The 14,424-nt window shown below is 37.6% G+C and overlaps 1 pseudogene; it reads right to left on the minus strand.

The window, feature by feature from the left end:
- Positions 1-3,119: 3,119 nt before the first annotated feature.
- LOC137216705 (uncharacterized) lies at positions 3,120-7,023 on the minus strand (annotated as a pseudogene).
- Positions 7,024-14,424: the final 7,401 nt, after the last annotated feature.

Consider the following 14,424-nt stretch of genomic DNA (forward strand, 5'->3'; position numbering starts at 1 on the left):
GTGACTTTTTTCTCAGGCATTTACGGATGGACATCTTGAAGTATTTTTGATGTATTTAATTTTTTTCCTCTGTGCACGCAGATAAAAATTGAAACGTTCTTTCCTTGAACTTCCTTTTATTTATGCCTCTTTCTGTTTTCCTTACCATTGTCCTTGTTCTGAACTATATTAGCATATATCTAGATTACCATAACAGATTATTACTGGACTTTTTTTTTTTTTTTTTTTTTTTTTTGCGGTACGCGGGCCCCTCACTGCTGCGGCCTCTCCCGTTGCGAAGCACAGGCTCCGGATGCGCAGGCTCAGCGGCCATGGCCCACGGACCCAGCCACTCCGCAGCACGCGGGATCCTCCCGGACCGGGGCACGAACCCGCGTCCCCTGCATCGGCAGGCAGACTCCCAACCACTGCGCCACCAGGGAAGCCCATTACTGGACATTTTTGATTGGTTTTCATTACCTTAAAATCACCCCACATAGCCCCTGATTAATTGTTCTTACGACATAATAACAACTTGAATACAAATGCTGCTCATGGAAGGCAATCTCATCAGCTTGTAAAAACTCAATTAGTGGACATCTTCACTTTACCCACAAGGCTCAAGGGGTTCAGCACCATTTCTGGTGCTTCAGAGGTAGGCATCATCTCCAGTCTACTGGGATGCACAGAACTGCTATTATCAAACTTATACTGAACAATGTAATTGGCTCCCAAGGCTAATTTGACTCCTCTTACTTTCTTGCCAACTTCTTGAGATCTCTCCTTCAATTATACCTTTTTGTATATATCTGCTACTTGAACAGTAATCACTTAATTTTTAGTTACATATGTATGTATATGCCCACATTTACATATACACACACATATATATACCTATATCTAAGCATTTCATAAGTACGTGCTACTAGAGCTATGATTAGTTAATTACTGAGTTATATTTGCATATAAATCACATAAATACTCTCACAATCTATAAATATGGAAATCTAGAACTCTCTCAGGAAACAGTTGATGGCCTTTTGTCTGGTATCAGTCATGGTGGTTGGGATTCCTACAGCTATCTTATAACCTTGAGTATGGGTGCCATGTAAAAAAGGATAAAGGGCAAAAAGATAGAAGAAGCCTAAATCACTGTTGTCTCCTTCGAAAACAAGATCAGCCTTGGACTGACCACTTCAGTCTACCTTTTTTGTGTTTAAGACATTGTATTTAGGTTTCTGGTAAGAGTAACCATAAGCTATTCCTACCTATGATACAGTATAATCTAAATGGCATTAAATCAGAAACAACCATTAATAGGAATATGGTTTAAGAAATTATGTCACATGAACTTTATAGATTTTGATCAGAAGATTCAGGAAAATGATTTTGCATGGGGTAACTCTCTCCCCGTTCTTGAGTGTGATCCATACTCTCAACTCCCACCTAATCCCCTGTTTCTATGCAGTCTTTAATATAACAATTTTGGAGTATGTAGATGCATAAAATATGTGTGTGTCTTATATACTATGACTGAAGTTATGCAGAATATCTATGTACATAGAACTTAAAACTTACGTGCAAAAATGAAAATTGTATTTAGCTGGTAGGACCATAATTGATTTTCTTTTTCATTTTTCAAAATTATTTTTGCTATTGTTGCAGCTTTGAAATTAAACATTTAAATTTTTTTATAAAGAAGCAGTTGATTGTGATTGATGCTGAGATTTGGGACTGGAAGGCTCTGGAGGGGATGAGCGATGATTTTTCAACAACTTTTTACTACTTAATACTTAAATTTTAGCTAAATTATCAGGAGGCAGAAGAGTGATTAGAGTTAGGAGGTTATGAAATAATTATGTGAAAAGCAAAAATATAACATAATTATATAGATTTACTAAGTTGAATGGTAATGTTTTTTCTTCTTCAGTTTTGACACTCTAGTAATAATTTCCTCACCAATTCACTTAAAAATAGATACTGTCTTCTGTGATATCAGTCTAAAAATATTGTTACATACATGTCTATATTATGCCTACTCCAAAAGCAATGAAGTTAGTAGGGTTGAGGGCTTTAACAGTGTAAGAGCTCTGTCAATGATTTTTAAGCCATAAGCATCCTTTATCTAACAATGTTCCAACCATTTAACCTTGAATTATTTGTTTAAGCAGAAATACAACCTTCCACTGAGTTCAAGTCTGTGAGCATTTTCGTTCTCCCTGAATGTTAGATTAATAGCCAGATGCCAGAAAAAATTCTACATAACACACTAGATTAATAGGGCCTATTGTAGTAATATTAAAAAAAAATCAGCGCTAGTCAGGGTTCTCCACAGAAACAGAACCAGTGTGTGTGTGTGTGTGTGTGTGTGTGTGTGTGTGGAGAGAGAGAGAGAGATTTCAAGAAATTGAAATGCATGATTTTGAGGACTAGCTAGTCTAATCTCTAGGATAGGCTGGCAGACTGGGAACTCTCAAGCAGCAATTGGTGCTGTAGTTTTAAGGTAGAATTTCTTCTTCCTTAGGGAAAATTCAGTTTTGCTTCTAAGGACTTCCAACTAATTGAATGAGGCCCTTCCACATTATCACGAATAATCTCTTTTGCTTAAAATCAATTGATTATAGATGTTAACCACAACTACAAAATATCTTCACAGCAACACAATAGATTAGTGTTTGAAGTTAGTAGGGTACCACAGCCTAGCCAAGTTGATGCATTAAACTATCACAGTCTATCCCTTGTCAACTTGACACTCATATGCATCTCTTTAACCATACTTAACCTTCAGTAAAGACAATAACAATGTCATACTTCCACCTAACATGAAACAACTCTCTTGTGTACAAAGAAAACTGTGCTAACCCTTTCCCCAGGAGGGGATGTGAAATCCTTGGGTAATGTTCATTCTTTTCCATGTTATCCTGTAACTTGAATGCTGTCATGTAAACTTAACTATTATGAATACATCTTATGTCAGATGATAATTAGTTAAGAAAGAAAAGATAATATTTATTATATACAGTATATATAATTAATATGTATAAAATAATACATAAAGGTATAATATACTATAATATGTATACATACACACAAAAATATTTACAACAATATAAAGAAGAAATACTCGCAGTAATCAGTCTTCATTTCTGCAACTGGTCACATGATCATAGCTGGTATTTATAACTACCTTCTTCTACTACCCATTCTGTATTTCCTTTACCCTCAGCAATCCCCTTAGCTGGTAATGGTTCTTTGCCTAATGCGCCACCCCAAACCTTCATTCATGAAGTGTCTGGGTCATTAGTAGTCCTTTCTGATTTGGATTGTCATAGTTTTCCATTGACAGGGCATGATAGCACTAAGAGATGCCCTAAGGGATCTCCTATATTCCAGATTGTGGGATTGGGAAACGTTAAGATTTTTTTTACAAGTGGGAGACACTAAAGCATGTTTGTACACTGTGGACTGAGCAAGTAGAGAAGAAATTGATGATGGAGAAAAGGCGGGGGGATCAAGGAAGGGGGTAAATTCCTTAAGCAGGATAGAGAACATGGATCACTTTTTTTTTTTTTTTAGAAATGTATGCCTGACATGTTTTTTTAACATTTATTATTTATTGGCTGCCTCGGGTCTTAGTTGCGGCACATGGGATCTTCGTTGTGGCATGCGGGTTTCTCTCTAGTTGTGGCATGTGGGCTCCAGAGTGCGCAAGCTTAGTTGCCCCGCGGCATGTGGGATCTTAGTTCCCTGACCAGGGATGGAACCCGTGTCCCCTGCATTGGCAGGCGGATTCTTAACCACTGGACCACCAGGGAAGTCCTTTTTTTTTTTTCTTGTTGACAGACTTTATTGTTAAATCACAGAAACCCAAGTTCCTCTCACAAATCAGGATAAATCAACCCAGTCAGTATAGTGATCACTTTCTTTGTCTGTTATTTAGAGACATGAGGAGACCAATTTGGCTGGGTATCAGTCTTAACTTCTAGTTCAGTGAAATCATTGTTGTATCTCCTGATGTAAGCATTCCTTCCCTTGAGATTAAGACCTCTAGACCAACAGAGCATGAGGTCCTGGGGACAGAAAGCATCATTTTTCTAGTGCATCACTAGAGGTAACGGTGAGTAGTGTTACTCCTATTTTCACCCCTTGATTCCTAGGCCTGTGACTCCTGGGTATCAGAGAAAAAGTACTATATATTGGATGCTGATTTAGAGCATATACAGAAGGTTACCTCTGTCTTGCAAGGAGTTTCCACCTATCTGGTCCTGTGTCAGAATTTTTGAAAGAGCTTTCCACTATTCTATCAAACCAGCTGCTTTAGGATTACAGGTAACATAGTAAGACTAGTGAATTCCTTGAGCATGGGCCCCATTACTGCACTTCATTTGCTGTGAAGTGAGTTCCTCGATCAAAAGCAATGCTATATGGAACACCATAATGATGGATAAGGCATTCCGTAAGTTCATAGATGGTAGTTTTAGCTGAAGCATTGTGTGGAAGGAAGGCAAATCCATATCCAGTATAAGTTTTTATTCCACTAAGAACAAAGTGTCGCCCCTTCCATGATGGATGTAGCCCATTGTAATCAACCTGCTACCACATAGCTGGCTGATTACCCTGAGGAATGGTGCCATATTGGGTGCCATAGTATTGGTCTCTGCTGCTAGCATATTGGGCACTCAGCAGTGATTATAACCAGGATAGCCTTGGTGAGTGGAAGTCCATGTTTCTGTACCCATGCATAACCTTCATTCCTGCCACTATGGCCACTTTGCTCATAAGCGCACTGGGAGATGACAGGAGTGGCTGGATAAAAAAGTTAACTGGTGTCCACAGAACAGGTCATCATATCCACTTGATTATTAAAATCCTTCTCTGCTAATGTCACTCTTTGTTGAGCACTCGCATGGGAAATACATATCTTTACACTTTTCACACATTCAGAGAGGTCTATCCACATACCTCTTGCACAAATGTCCTGGTCACCAATTTTTCAGTTGTGTTCCTTCCAAGTCCCTGACCAATCCAGCCAAATCATCGGCCACAGACCATGAATAAGTCTACAATCATATATCTGGCCATTTTTCCTTCCAAGCAAAATTTACCAGCAGAGGTACTGCTCAAAGTTCTGCCCACTGGAAGGATTTTCCTATACCTCTGTCCTTTAGCACTGTCCCAGAAAAGTGCTTTAGTGCTATAGCTTCCCTGTTTGGGGTGGTGCCTGTATATTGTGCAGAACCATCTGTAAACTAGGCCCAAGTGTTCTTCTTCTCATCAGCCAACTGATAGTAATGAACTCCATGAGGATATAGGTGCAGGCTGAGAGAGAAGACCGTACAGCAGAAGTGGGAACCATGGGCATTTGGGCCACTTCTTCATGTAACTTACTTGTGCCTTGAGGACCTGCTCAGGCCCAATCAAGTATACACCACTTCCATTTGATGATGGAGTGCTACTGTGCATGCCTAACACTGTGGCTTGGTTAGAACCAGTTACTGGATGTGTTAGGTAACACCCAGTTCATGATGGGCAGATCAGGTCGCATGGGAATGTGGTGGTACATGGCTATGTGTTCATTGTCTACATGGCCCAGTAGCAAGGCAAAAGCTGTTTCTCAAAAGGAGAGTTGTTATCTGCAAGGATGGCAGAGCTTTGCTCCAAATTCATAAGGATCTGTACTGTGATTCGCCTATAGGAGCCTGCCAAAGTCTCCAAATAGCATTTCTGTCTGCCACTGAAACTTCAAGCAGCATTGAATCTGGTGGATCATATGGTCCACATGGCAGAGCATGACAGCATGGACTTTTTGCAGACTATTCTCTTTTTCTCAGCCCCACTCAAAGCTAGCAGCCTTTGGGGGCCATTGAGTAAATGGGATGGAATAGCACAACTAGATAAAGAATTCATTGCCTACAACATCCAGAGACCCACTAGGCATTGGGTACCTTTTCTGGTTGTAGGAGGGGTCAGATTCAACAACTTAACCTTAGAAAGGATATCTCAATATGCACCTCACCACTGGACACCTAGAAATTTCACTGAGGTGGAAGGTCCCTGAATTTTTGTTGGATTAATTCCCCAACATTTGGCTGGGTTTGGCCAGAGTTGTTGCTACTACTTAGTCACTAAATCCAATCAGCAAAATGTCATCAATTTAATGGTCTTTTGATAATGTCTTGTGGAAGGGAAAGGTGAACAAATTCTCTGTGGACTAAATTATGACATAGGCTTGGGGAGTTGATATTCCTCCTCTGAGTTAGGAGAGTGAAGATTTATTGTTCACTTGCCATGTGAAAGCAAATTGCTTCTGGTGGTCTTTACTAACAAGTTTGAGAAAAAATGGATTTGTCAGGTCAATAGCTATATAACAGGTACCAAGGATATGTTAATTTGCTCAAGTAATGAAACCATATCTGGAACAGTAGCTGCAATTGCAATCATCACCTGGTTATGTTTATGATGATCCACTGTTGTTTTCCAAGATCCATCTGTTTTCTACACAGGCTAAATAGACAAATTCAATGGAGATGAGGTGGGAATCACCACCCTTTCATCCTTCTAGTCCTTGATGGTGGCACTAATCTTTACCATTTCTCTAGGAGTGAGGTATTCCCTTTGGTTTACTATTTTTTGGGTAGAGACAATTCTAGTGGTTCCACTCGGCCTTTCCTACTATCTTATTCCTCACTTCACAGGTCAGGGAGCTAAAATCTGAATTCTTTCAGTTGTTGGCTATGTCTGTTCCAGTTACATACTCCTGAAGTATAGAAATGACCACAGGATAGGTTTGGGAACCCATTGGACCCACAGTGGGAATGGACCTGAGCTAAAACTCCATTGATCACCTGGCCTCCATAAACCCCTACTCTGACTGGTAGACATTTTTGTTCTCCTGGAATTAGCATCAGTTCAGAGCCAGTGTCCGATAGTCGCTAAAGAAATGGTATCTCCTTTTCCTCAAAGCACAGTTACTCTGGGAAAAGGCTATATGTCCCTTTGAGGTAGGCTGGGAGAAAAATTAAGAGTATAAATTTTTGACAGCATAGCAAGGTCTTTGTACAAGGGGAGTCAGACTCCCCTTCATTCAAAGAGCTCTGGGTCTATAAACTGGCTCAACTCTGGGGATTGATTGAGGGATAGTCATTCTCTGTTTTAATCATTTAAGTTAGACTTCTTTTCATTCCACCTAGAGCTCTTCCATATATACAGATAAAATAAGAAGTTTGTAGACTGCCCATCTATTTCTTTTTTAGGGATGCCATGATTAACTAACCAATGCCATAGGTAAGTCTTCATTGACTCTCCTTTTCATTATTGTAAACATTCTACCTTATCTTTGGTGAATAAGTGCTACCACTGGTGTCTGCCACTTTGGGATTTAATTATCATTGTATGTAGGAATATCAGTTAATTAACAGCAGTTTTTGGTATAATTTCTGACCTACAGAAAAGAGTGACAGTTGTGGTGAAATGTGTGTTTTCTGGACCCTCCCCAGGTGGGTGAACATTTCTTACATGATAAAACCAGGCTAACATTCCAACCTCCCTAAGCCTTTGGATCCCTTTCTCTATAGTATACCAGCGCAATTCTGGCACTTCAAATTCATATATTATAGGCAGCTTTTGGTTGGTACATGTTTCAGCCAACCAACTAAACTATTAGAGCCCTTTCTAACCCCTTGAGCTGCAACACTGAATCCAAAATCTCTTTAATGGGTCCGTATCAATAAATTCAGGCTGACCCAACTTTATGTTCCTTTTACCCGATACCTTTATTCTCCATTCTCACACATACTCCCCATATTTCTGTCCATATAAATTGGAAAAATCATTTAGTTCCTTTAAAACACACTTCCTCATGGGTCAGCCATTTTACTTCATCTTCGTCTTTCAAGTCCTGCTGGAAATTAGGTCTATTTACAGGTCTAGAAGCAAACATAGTAGGGTAGCTCCAGGGGAGAATCAGTAGTGTCTTACCAGACAATTACCTCATGAGTTAATTGTTCCTCATAATTGTTAATGGTTTCTCAGGCAAATCAGGGTTAACCTCTTCAGATAGGGGTAGAAAGACTGCCTTTTCTGGCAAAGGTTTTAGCAGAACTTAGGGATTTAATTTCTCCAGCTTTATTTGCAATCTGCCCATATATACCCATTCTAAAATTCAGGATCCCATTCTTTCCTAATAAATAACCTCACTTTAACAGAAGACCCCCCGAAGGATGGTAATTCAATTTGTGTTGAATTTAGCTCCTCACAGGAAGAGGCTCTGGGTTTGGTTTTAAGCAATGTCAGCCCTGTGGCTATAGGAGTTAAAGTTTATTTCAGGGCAGACGTAGAAACTGATGTGGACTGAACTATGTCCTCCCCGAAACTCATATGTTGAAACCCTAACTCCCAGTGTGAATATACTTTGAAATTTGGCTTTTAGGAGGCAACTAAGATTAAATAATGTCATAAGGGTGGGGTTTTGAGCCAGTAGGATTGATGGCCTTATAAGAAGAGGAAAAGAAAGAGAGATCTGTCTCTCTCTCCATGAACACTCATCAAGGAAAGACCATGTGAGGACACAGTGAGAAGGTTGCTCCTGTGCAGATCAAGAAGAGAGCCCTAACCAGAAGCCAAACCCTGTTGGACCTCAGTCTTGGACTTCCCAGCCTCAAGAACTCTGAGAATAAAGGTCTGTTGTTTACGCCAACCAGTCTATGATATTTTTTATAGCAGCCTGAATGGATTAAGACACAGCCTGAGCTGGCTAACCCAGAAACTTTCAGGTCATTTACAAGGTACTTGAGCTGGGAATTTGAAGCCCTGTACTCATCCTTTTCTTTCCACACTTTGTTCAGTGCAGTTAGTATTAGAATAGGCAGATAGCTAGATATGAGCAGAGAAAGGGGGGCACGGACCAAATGGCAGGAAACCATACATCTTGTGAACAACAGGGGTCCATGAGCAAAGAAAAGCAGGAACCTCCAGACTGACAGGAAACTACACATTTTGGATGACAGGGGTCCTGGAGGCAGACAAAGAAAGGTGGAGAAACACTGGAATCTTGTGTCTGAATGTAACCTTTTGCTCATTATGCCCTCATTACAATAAAATTAGCCTTGCAGGTAAGAAGTATCCATCAGGCACCTACACCGTGATGCTTCCCATCAAGACTAAATAAGGACAAAAAACACTCCTTCCCTCAGGAAGGTGAAGCTGGGATGAAAATCAGGAAATATGACTTAAAACTCCTCCCTTCCCAATGAATATTCCGCCTATTCATTTCCACACACCCTGTAACCAGCTTGCCAAAGAAACTCAGGGCAGCTACTCACCCGAGTCTGTCCAATCTCCCCTTGAGTGTGTACTATAGCTCAATAAATCCTTGTTTTGTTTTCTTGACCTCCCTATCGCATCTCTGAATTCTTTCTGCAACAAGAACCTACTCTCCAGTAACATTAGGAGTAAACAGCCTATCTCATTATACTTGTTGTTTGACAAAAATATTCTAAGGTATCAAATTCAGGATAAACAGAAACTTGCCTTTTATAAGTATTTGACTTGAAGGATTCAATAATGATGTTTTACATATCTCTATTGCCACATTATGTCATGGACTTTTACTGCATCTTTACCACTGGAAATAGTCATTAGTTAGATTCAACCAACTGAGGATCAGAAATATTCCCCCCAAAAGTTTCAGAAAGTTCCACAAAGCAAAACTTGAATTTTACAGCTTCTGGCAACTATTTACTTAGCATTCACATTATATTTACAATTATTTACATAGTATTTACATTATAGTAGGTAATAAGTAATCTAGAGATTATTTAAAATATAACGGAAGATGTGCAAAAACTATGTGCAAATACTCTACCATTGTATATAAGGGACTTGAGCATCCACAGATTTTGGTATCCAAGGGGTGGGGGGGGGGGGAGTTGTGGTCCTTGAACCAATCCTCCATGGATACCAAGGGAGAACTGTAAATAGATCAATTTTTTTTTTTTTTAAAGGAATTGGCTGGCAGTTGAGCAGGCTGGCAAGTTTGAAAAGCTTAGGGCAGAACTGTAGGCTGGAAACACTCAGGTAGGAGTTGATGCAGCAATCTGAGGCAGAACTTCTTCTTCTTCAGGGAAACTTCAGATTTGCTTTTACAGGCTTCCCAAGGATTGCAAGAGGCCCATTTACTATTGAGAATAATCTCCTTTACTTAAAGTCTATTGATTTTAGATCACATATCATCCACCACATCATCACCACATCTATAAAATACCTTCACAGAAATATCTAGATTAGTATTTGATTGAACTGTCCTCTATGGCTTAGCCAAATTAACACATAAAAACTAATCGTCCCAAGTAATATATGATAACTTACTGGATCTACACTATCCAACTGCCTGATTCACACTGAAGTCTCTTTCTATACCTTGTAAATAACTTATTTGTGAAAATTTATTTTAAGAAGCTTGTAATTGTTTTTACCCTAGTCAAAACTGTTTATATAACATACTGTGCACATTGCTTAATGTAGGCAGAGCAGAATCTTTGTTTCCTGAGGGCACATTATAAAATTCCCCTCCTTAATAAAGTTGTGTGTGGGAAAACATTTTTAAAAATACAAAAATATCTATGAACAAAAATATTCATACTAATTTATAAAACTATTCCCTACCCAGGTAATCTTCCTCTCTTAATACAAAAATCTCTTCTTTCCCACTGTATGCGCATTATTCTTAGCAGTCCCTCAAAAAAGGTCTCACTTGTAAAGTTCACTTGCATTGCCTGTTGGTATTCCAATGTATGAATATTCCATTATATATTTACCCATTCTATTGTTGAAGGACGCTTAAGATGGTGTCAGTTTGGGGCTATTAGAAATAATGGTGCTGTGGACATTACTGTGCATGCCTTTTGGTGAATACATACATGAATTTCTTTGGTGTATATGTGTAGGAATGAAATTGCTAGAACAAATGGTATGCTTATATTAAACCTTAATAGGTAGCAGATTCCTCAAATGATTCTATTTTTCTATTTAAACTTCCACCAACAGTACATGAGAATTTCATTTGCACTGCATCCTTGTCAGAATCTGGTACTGTAAGTGTTTTTTTTTTTTTTTTTTTTTAATTTTAAGCCATTCTGGTGGGTGTGCCACTGTGTAGTAGTGCATTATTACTCTGTGCATTACTCTGATGACTAATAAGGTTGATTTCCAATCCTTAATTTTATTAGCCATTGGGAGGATGAATATTTTATATATATGGATATATACATCTATATCTATCTCTATATAAATATCTGTATCTATATATGTTAGGTGAGGTATTTCTTCATTATTTTGCTCAGTTTTGAAATTCAAGATTTATACTTTTATATTACTGATTATATCTTACAATCCAAGAACCTGGTATATTTATTAAGTTATATTTATATTAATTTCTGAAAATGTTTTTATAGTTTTCTATGTAAAATGTTTTACTTCCTATAATGTATAACTAGGTATTTGATTAACTTATTTATTCTATCTGTAGAAACTTTTCATCTGGGTATAGGGTGTATGTACTCTGCAAGTTTTTTGAAAGAAAAACTTTATTTATTTAATGGATATAAGATTATAACTTCTTGTGTTATTTGTATTTCTCTAGGATATGGTCTATTTCATGTAAATTTTCAAATGTATTGGCATCAAGTTATGCATAAAATATTCTTACTGTCTTATAGGGACAATCTTTAGTGCTTACTTTTTATTATTGTGTGTCTTATATTTATTTTATCAGTCTAGCCATAAGTTTATCAATTTTATTATTTTCAAAGAATCAGTATTTGGCTCTATTAGTTTTTATTTTTCCAATTTTTTTCTTGTAGTAAACTACACAACATAGAATTTACCATTTAGCCATCTTTAAGTGTACAGTTCAATGATATTAAGTGCATTCATAAGTTAATGTTCTACAACCATCACCACTGTCTATCTCCAAAAATCTTTTCATCTTGTAAAACTGAAACTCTGTACCTATTAAACAATAACTCTCCTTTCCCCTCTTCACCAAGTCCCCAGCAACCACCCTGCTACTATCTGTCTCTGTAATTTTGACTACTTCAAGTACCTCATGTAAGTGGATTCATACAGTATTAGCTTTTATGTGACTGGCTTATTTCACTTAGCATAATGTCCTTAAGTTTTGTCCATGTTGTGGCATGTTGAAGAATTTTCTTTCTTTTGAAGGCTAAATAATGCACCATTGTATGTTTATATCACATTTTGCTTATCCATTCATCTGTTGATGGACACTTGTGTTGTTTCCTCATTTTAACTATTGGGAATAATGCTGCTATGGATATGGGTATACAAATATCTCGAGACCCTGCTTTCAAGTCTTTTGGGTATATACTTAGAAATGAAATTACTACATCTTATGGTATTCTATTTTTATTTTTTTAAGGAATCACCATACTGTATTCCATAGAAGCTGTACCATTTTACATTCCCACAGATAGTATACAAGCGTTCAAATTACTCCACATTCTCACCAACACTTGTTGTTTTCTGTGTGATTTTGGTTTTGTTTTTGCTTTTTGGGGGGATAATAGCCATCCTAGTTGGTATGAGATGGTATCTCATTGTAGTTTTGATTTGCAGTTCCCTAATGATTAGTGATGTTGAGCATCTTTTCATGTGCTTATTGGATATTTGTATATCTCCTTTGTAGAAACGTCTATTCAAGTCCTTTGCCAAAATTTTAATCAGGTTATTTCGGTTTTCTTGTGGTTGTTGAGTTGTGGGAGTTCTTTATATATTCTATATTAATGCGTTGTCAGATATATGATTTGCAAATATTTTCCCATTCTGTAGGTTTCTTTTTTAGTCTATTAATTGCATCCTTTTATGCATAGATGTTTTAAATTTTGATGTAGTACAATTTATCTATTTTTACTTTTGTTGCCTGTGCTTTTCATGTGATGTCCAGGAAATCATTGCCAAATCCAATGTTGTGAAGTTTTCCATTCTGTTTTCTTCTGAGAGTTTTATAGTTTTAGGTCTTACATTTAGATTGTTAACCCATTTTGAGTTAATATATGTACATTCTGTAAGGTATGGGTTCAACTTTATTCTTTTGTATGTGGATATCCAATATTACCAATACTATTTGTTGCAAAGACTGTCTTTTCCGCCATTTTAAGGAAATGACACCCTGATCAAAAAGCATTTGACTATATATGTGAGGGTTTATTTCTGGGCTCGCTATTCTGTTCTATTGGTCTGTACGTCAGTCTTTATGCCAACACTATACTATTGAGATTACTGAAGATTTGTAATAAATTTCAAAATCAGTAGTGTGACACCTCTACTTTGTTCTTCTTTTTCAAGATTATTTTGACTATTCAGGTATCCTTGAGATTACATGTGGATTTTAGAATGGATTTTTCTTTTGGGCAAAAAAAAATGCAATTTTGATAGGGATTGCATTAAATTTGTAGATTGCTTGATTGGATCTGGGGAATGCTAGGATTGGGCTGCATATAAGTGTATTAATTTTCCACATCTGATGTAACAAATTACTACAAATTTAATAGCCAGAAACATCACACATTTATCACCTCACAGTTTATTTATTTATTTTATTGGAGTATAGTTGCTTTAGAATGTTCTGTTAGTTTCTACTGTACAATAAAGATAATTTTATTAGCCATTGGGAGGATGAATATTTTATATATATGTATATATACATCTATATCTATCTCTATATAAATATCTGTATCTATATATGTTAGGTGAGGTAGTTCTTCATTATTTTGCTCAGTTTTGAAGATATAAAAGGAAATGAAATTGAGTTATTTGTAGTGAGGTGGATGGACCTAGAGACTGTCATATAGAGTGAAGTAAGTCAGAAAGAGAAAAACAAATACCGTAGGCTAACACGTGTATATGGAATCTAAAAAAAAAAAAAAAGGTTCTGACGAACCTAGGGGCAGGACAGGAATAAAGATGCAGACGTAGAGAATGGACATGAGGACACTGGGTAGGGGAAGGGTAAGCTGGGACGAAGTGAGAGAGTGGCATGGACATATATATACTACCAAATGTAAAATAGCTAGCTAGTGGGAAGCCGCCACATAGCACAGGGAGGTCAGCTCAGTGCTTTGTGTCCACCTAGAGGGGTGGGATAGGGAGGGTGGGATGGAGACGCAAGAGGGAGGCGATATGGGGATATATGTATATGTATAGCTGATTCACTTTGTTATAAAGCAAAAACTAACACACCATTGTAAAATGATTATACTCCAATAAAGATGTTAAATAAATAAATAAATAAATAAATAAATAAATAAATAAAAGAATCTGTCTCAGACAGTGCAGGGGACACGGGTTTGAGCCCTGATTCAGGAAGATCCCACATGCCTCGGAGCAACTAACCCTGTGCGCCACAACCGTTGAGCTTGTGATCTAGAG

This window comes from Pseudorca crassidens, chromosome X, assembly GCF_039906515.1.
Source record: "Pseudorca crassidens isolate mPseCra1 chromosome X, mPseCra1.hap1, whole genome shotgun sequence".
NCBI classification, from domain to species: domain Eukaryota; kingdom Metazoa; phylum Chordata; class Mammalia; order Artiodactyla; family Delphinidae; genus Pseudorca; species Pseudorca crassidens.